Source organism: Myotis lucifugus, unplaced genomic scaffold, assembly GCF_000147115.1.
Source record: "Myotis lucifugus unplaced genomic scaffold, Myoluc2.0 scaffold_3468, whole genome shotgun sequence".
Classification (NCBI taxonomy): Eukaryota; Metazoa; Chordata; class Mammalia; order Chiroptera; family Vespertilionidae; genus Myotis; species Myotis lucifugus.
Window position 1 is genome coordinate 1 of NW_005874516.1, and position 6,397 is coordinate 6,397.

At 65.9% G+C, this 6,397-nt stretch overlaps 1 long non-coding RNA gene across 1 annotated transcript; it reads right to left on the reverse strand.

The window, feature by feature from the left end:
- Positions 1-843: 843 nt before the first annotated feature.
- On the reverse strand, positions 844-4,102 carry LOC106695825. Its single transcript, XR_001346833.2, has 2 exons — positions 2,841-4,102; positions 844-2,795 (listed from the first exon to the last, which is right to left on the reverse strand). It is a non-coding gene; the product is annotated as an uncharacterized LOC106695825 (long non-coding RNA).
- Positions 4,103-6,397: the final 2,295 nt, after the last annotated feature.

The window sequence follows — 6,397 nt, forward strand, 5'->3', positions numbered from 1 at the left end:
TATTTACTTATAGGTCCATAATTCTTTGGTACAATGTTATTTACAATTCCCATATGGCCACTCGGAGGAGTAGCTAAAGAGTTACCTCACCCATCAGATAACGGAGTTACAGCTCCTGGCGATTTTAAAAGTCAACCTGGAAGCTTCATTTACACAATAAAAGTTATCATGTGAATTCCTGAGACTAGAGGCCTTTAGTGCAAGGCAGCGTGGCCCGTGGTGAGGGGTGGACAGCTGCCAGGGCGGAGGTGGCCAGACCCCACCCACCCGGGCCGCCACCCTGCCTGGAGTTTCGGGAAAAGACGCCCCAGCCCCAGAAACAGGCTCACTCCGTCCCCGAGCCCCCAGGACACCCCCACACACTGACACCATTTGCCAGAGAGACTGTGCTAGAAGGTCAGGCTCCAGTCTCCGCTGTGCCTGGGACTTCTCTTTCGTCTTGTTCTTTAAGGAGGCCTGGTTTTCTGCGCTGGCGCCAGTGGGAGGGGTTTGAGCAACTGTGTGACTGTGGCCAGAGGCAGCCCATGGGCCGCACCCACGGGCCAGGCAGGGCGCCACAGCCCGGTGTCTGCAGGGACTGCTCACGCCCCGGGCACACCGCCCGAGCGGCCATCCCTTAGGTGACCAGCCCCAAGGCCAGAGGGCACGCCGTTAACCTGAGCAGAGGCGGAGGCGCAGGGCACGGGCCGCTGCACCCGATCTGTGGCAGGGCCGCCCGGGAGGGGGCTGTGGGGGTCGATGCCAGGGAGGCTGCTGTGACAGGCAGTGCCCGACGGCCCCTGGGCAGCACCAGCGGGTGGGAAGCCACACGCTCTGCACAGGGACACCCATTTAGACGTTAGGTTTGGTTTGATCACGTGGCTTCTCCTTTATTGACATTTTCTTCCGGCAAACAAATTCACAAAACTTTCCTGCTACAAAAATCTCTCGTTGAAAAGTAAGGCTTTCTGAGAATGGGAATCTGCGTGTGGTCAGAACAAGCCCTGTGGCCGGGAGGCCGTGCGTGCCGTGGGCCCCGGGCCCGGCCACCGGGAGTAAGGCAAGCGGTTGTGGCATGTAAACGGTGAGGACAGCAGCACCCTGCCCACGCCCTGGGGCGGGCGGGTTTCACCGCCATCCGGGGTCTGGGAGCCTGGCGGCGGGGGAGGGTGCTCCTTTGGGGTGAGGGGCCACATGAGAGGGGGCCTCTCCTCCCCCACCCATCGCCCAGAGCCACGACCCGGCCCTTGTTCTGCAGGACCCGGCAGCCCTGCCCTCCCTCCTGGCTGTGATGTCCTCCCGCCCCCTCAGAGCAGTTCATGGGCATCGGCCATGAGGCAGGACCCTAACTAGTGAGGCTCCGGCAGGGCGAGCTGCCAGCCTGCCCCCGGCCCCTGGGGACAGTCAACACGGGTCAGAGGGAGCCCCCCTCCAAGACCAGAGGGGCTAGGGGGGTGGAGCAGATGGGCCTCTCCGGGCAGCATGGCAGAACCTCCTAGAAGAAGGCTGCCCTCTCCAACCAAAAGACAACTATACAACCAGGCCCAGGCTGTCCCCTCCCCTCGCTGCTGCGGTGTGGGCTGTGGGCGTGGCCGTGGGCGAGGAGCTTCCGGGGCAGCACAGCCCAGAGGGGCTGGGAGACAGGAGAGGGCCAAGCCCTGCGGGGCTGGAGTCCCCCTTCCCGACAGTGCCCTGGGGGGGGGGGGGGGCTGGTGGACGGGACCCGCGGGGGCAGGAGGGGAGGATGGATCTGAGGTCACCTGCACCGCAGCCCTGGGACACCCCCCGCCACGTGGCTCCCTCTTTCGCCCGAGGAGAGGCATGTGGGGCCGCGGCCCAGGCCGTCCTGGCTCAGCCCCCCTCGCTGTGGGCGCCTGCTCCTTCTCAGGAGGGACTGCCTTAGAGGCCATGGTCCCCTGTGGCCTCTCTTCTTGGCGGCAACCGAATCCCAGTGCCTCCCACCCGGGCTGCTGAGCACAGGGAGCACGCGGCCTCTGAATGCAGCTCCTCTGTCACCGCTAACACGTGCCCTCCACAAGCCGCCCGGTGGGGACGGCGAGATGTGCTCGATGGCCCGAGGGGACGTGCCTTGGGTGGGAGCCACTCGGGCGAAGCTGGTTGGCGCCCAGGGCCCCGCCCAGTGCCCGCCCGCCCATCAACGGGGACCTCAACACCATCCCCACGGCCACGGCTGGGTTTTCTGCAAGCGGCCTCTGCTGACTGTAGAAAAAGCCACCCCTTTTGATGTAAAAAGTGCAGGTTTAAGGAGAGCTTCCGTGGGACCTGTCCTCGGGAAGGTGCGAGCCTTTGGTGTAAACGGCAGGAGGGAGGCAGGGCTGCTGGCAGAGGGCGAGCAGTGACCGAACCTGTTACTGTCTGGGAGGAGCCACAGCTCATAAGCCCCCCAATGGCTATTGTGTGCGGAAGGTGCCGAGGTCACCAAGGCCCACTTCCAACAGCCACACGGTCGTCTGCAGCCGGGCCGAGCCGGGCGGCTGAGTGAAGACTCGGGGCAGGCTCCTCGCCGCTGCCGCCAGGGCCGCCAGGGTGCGAGGAGCAGGGCGGGTGGAGCGCAGGGGGGTGGAGAGGGTGCGTGTGTGCGAGCTCTGTGCCTACAGTGAGGCTGGGCAAGGAGGCGGCAATGAACACACACTGCTCCTGCTGAGCACGGGGGGTCTGTCTCGAGGTGGACGGGCGCCCTGATTAAAGCCCCCAGGGAACGTCCACCACCATCGAGCATGCGCCTGGAATTCCGCAGGGGGCTGTGCAGGCCCTCGACCAGGCCCCGGAGCGGCCAGCGACACCCGCACCCTGACCTGGGCACAGGGCCCCGGAGCGGCCAGCGACACCCGCACCCTGACCTGGGCACCGGCCTGGCGTGGGCACCTGCTCACCCTCCCGCCTCCTGAGGACGTTTTCAAAAGGTTGACCTTCCATGGTGCCATCTCTCCGCTCCCGGAATCAACTAAGCCCATCCCTCAGTGACCGGGTGGCACGGGGAACGGCTGCCCCCTGCCAACCCTGCAGAGTGGGCCCCGGAGTGGCCGGGAGCCACGGGGCCGGGCTGGCCACACACGGGGGAGGTAAGCGGGTCTGTCTCCCCACCCCGTGTCTGCCCCCCATAGATGGCCTCTGACAAGCACCCCAAGTTGTTCCCTGGCCCCCGAGAGTTCAGACGCGGAGGCCCCCCGGCCCCGGGCCTCTGTCTCTCACTCGGAATTAAGGCCACTCGGGTCTGGTGCTGCTGCAGAAGGAAGCGCCTCCGGAACCTTCCAGCCTGAGGCGGGGCCCGGAGGCAAGGCACAGAGTAAGACTGAGTGAAAGAAGCTGGGGGCGACCCCCCACGGAACCTGAGCAGGTGGCCTAGAAGGACCCGACACCCCTGGATGGGCCTGAGCCCCCAACAAGCCCCGAAGGGTCGAACCCCAGCCAGGGCAGCAGGCAGAGCGGGGATGCGTGCCCGGCAGGCGCCTGGGATGCGTGGGGCCCACGTCCCACGAGGAAAAGGCGGGGAGACCCAAACCCACAGCAGTTCTGTGGCCCGTGGCCCACTGGTCAGGGCCGGGCTCCATTCCGCTGGCGGCGTGGCCGGGTGGGCGCCCTGGGCCGGGAGCTCTGCGGGCAGGAGCGCCTCTGCAGGAGGAGGGGGCGCGCTCCCGGGGACCCGACTCCTTCCGAATGCTTTCTCAGGCCCAGGAGTGGGGCTCCCGCTTCAAGCGCCTGCCCGTGCCCAGAGGGAGGCGTGGATCCTGGTGCGCCACCTGCCCGGGCCGGGCCTCAGTTATTCTCTATTTGTTCAATATCCAACTCGCCGTCCAGGGAGCAGGGGCTGCTCTCGGCCACCCGGTCCCGCCAGGCAGGGGCAGGCTCCCCCCGCCTGCCACAGCCCTCGTCCGGGGCGCAGCCCTCCGCCTCCTCCCAGCACAGCTCCTCCTTGCAGGCCAGGTCATCAAAGGAGGGGGCGAGAGGCTCGGGCACCGGGGTCCCGGCGGGGGTCCTGCCCCCGGGCCCGGAGGCGGAGGCGGAGAACAGGGCGGCCCAGGACCTGGTGCTGCCGACGTGGAGGGCGAAGGGGCTGCGGGGGCCGCGGTCCTCCATCAGAGAGCTCAGACACCTCAGGCTGTTGAAGGTTCTTGGCAGTTCTGGGGGGCGAAAACACACACCAGGTTACCAAGGGGTCACGCCCCCCCTCCCGGAACCCCAAGGACCCCGGGCCCCCTCAAGGCCAGGCCCATGCCCGCCAGGCGGGGGCAGACCCCCCAAATCCTGGGCTCCTCCATCGTCTGGAAGGAGAAGGGGCCGTCGGCCACTCACTCGGGAAGACAGGCTGGGCCCACAGTACATGCTGAGATGCGAGAGCCCGGCCGCGGGCGCAGGGGCTGAGCGTCGACCTGTGACCCAGGAGGTCCGGCTTCGATTCCCGGTCAGGGCGCAGGCCCGGGTGTGGGCTCCATCCCCAGTAGGGGGTGTGCAGGAGGCAGCCGATCCGTGATTCTCTCTCATCATAGAGGTTTCTCTCTCTCCCTCTCCCTTCCTCTCTGAAATAATTAAAAACACATTTTTTTAAAAAAACAAATACAAAATTCAGTGAGTCCCCTACAAAGTGGCAAAGGGCACAGGCTTGGCAGCACCCACTTCTGGGGAGGCCGCAGGGCAGGCTCCGAGCCCTCGGGCACCTTTCCGAAGGGTGACCTGATCAAAAGGAACCCGATGCCTCTGGGCAACCCCACGTCTAGGGTTTTGTCTGGAGAAAACACTTTCGGGGGCGTGCACAGCTCCAGCCCCAGGACGATGCCTCCCACACGGCTCAGCCGACAGGACAGTCACCCACACCCTCCACGGCGGCTCCAAGCAGGCCTTGCAGACAAGGGAGGCTCTTGAGCCACTGGAAGAACATTCCGCAGTGAATCTACTGACGCAAATGGAAACGCGCCAGCTGCACTGCTGCACAAAGGGGCACAATGCCCACCCCACCCACTGGCCCAGATCAGAGCTGGGGGGACGGAGGGCTGAGCTGATGCCCGGCCTGGGCTGGGTGACACCAGCCAGCAGCGAGCTGGTTTCCACGGGAACCGGCCCCGCCTGAGATGCTGAGATGCTGGCGCTCCGGGAGGAGGCTCCAGGCCTCCGACAGCACTCAGGAGGGCCTCGGGCAGACCCCTTAGCTCCCCCCAGGCCGGCTGCCTCCTCTGTCAGAGGCCCCAGCAAGAGGGCGCGGCTGACGAGAGCTCCTGGTACAGGGCTGGCCTCATGGGCCGGCTCAGAGGGACCCCAGGCCTGGAGAATGCTCTGCTTTTGCCATCTTGAAATCCAGAAGTCTTTAAAAAGGGCCCCGCATTTTCACAGCTCATTATCTTTGCTCCCTGAGTTTAAAAAGAACCCCGTTCCCCCACCCACTGCTGCCTCTGTGCGGGACCTGCCTGCGCAGTGGGCACAGCCTGAATGCCACCCCAGGGTGCTGGGCCGCATGGCGCACACGTGGCTGAGTCAGATGTCAGTTTTCCCAGCAGAGGGCTGCCAGCCAGGGGCGCGCCCGGCCGGAGGTCCTCCCAGGACCAGAGCAGGGCAGGCCTTCCAGGGACCACGGGAGAGGTGCGGGCGGGACCTGCACACCGCACGCCGCCCAGGCCAAGGCCACAGGCTCCCGAGGGCCAGTCCTCTCACAGCCCACGTCTGTGTCCCTCGTGGAAGCTGACCACCGCTGTCCCGGCAAGCTGGCTGCCTCAGGGAACAGGTTCGGGGACTGGGAAATAAAAGCCTCTCCCGGGAGGTGCCTTGTTTCTGAGCGCCACGGAGGACGCTGTTCTGGTGGCTTAGAATCTTCTGATTAACCAGAAAGGTGAAGCCTGGGGTTGGGGGGGGGGTGCCCCGGGGAAAAGCACTGGGATTGAGAAGGGCTGGGCCCCCGATTAGACCTCCAAGACCCCAGAGGCCAGAGGCCAGCCCAGGCGAGACAGGAGCCCGGCTGCAGCCCCGACCTGGGCCACGGGGGGTTCAGCGAGCCCCCACCCCTTCCGCTGAGTCCACACAGAGTATATGCCCTCCCCCCACATGGCAGAAGGCCGCTGGCGGCTTCTCATGCAAAACAGAGGATCCCAGGTCAGAACACGATCTGAGGCTGGGCGGGCGGAAGCCCCAGAGGCCTGCGATGGGGAGCGGGGGCGGGGGGGGGGTGTCTTTGAGGCCCCTTCTGCCTCCCAGCCAGTGTCCCGACTGGCCCAGACCTGAGCCAGGACAGAACTGGGTCGGACGCAGGAAAGAGGGCCCAGCCCAGACAGGGAACTCACCCCCACGCCGGCCTGTGTCCCCGGCCACCGCCCCAGCCGCCCAGGCAGCAAGGCCCCGAGCAAGCGTGGCCAGGAGACGCGTGGCACTCAGAAGCACCACTACGTGGTCTGTGTCGCCCACAGAAGTGGGG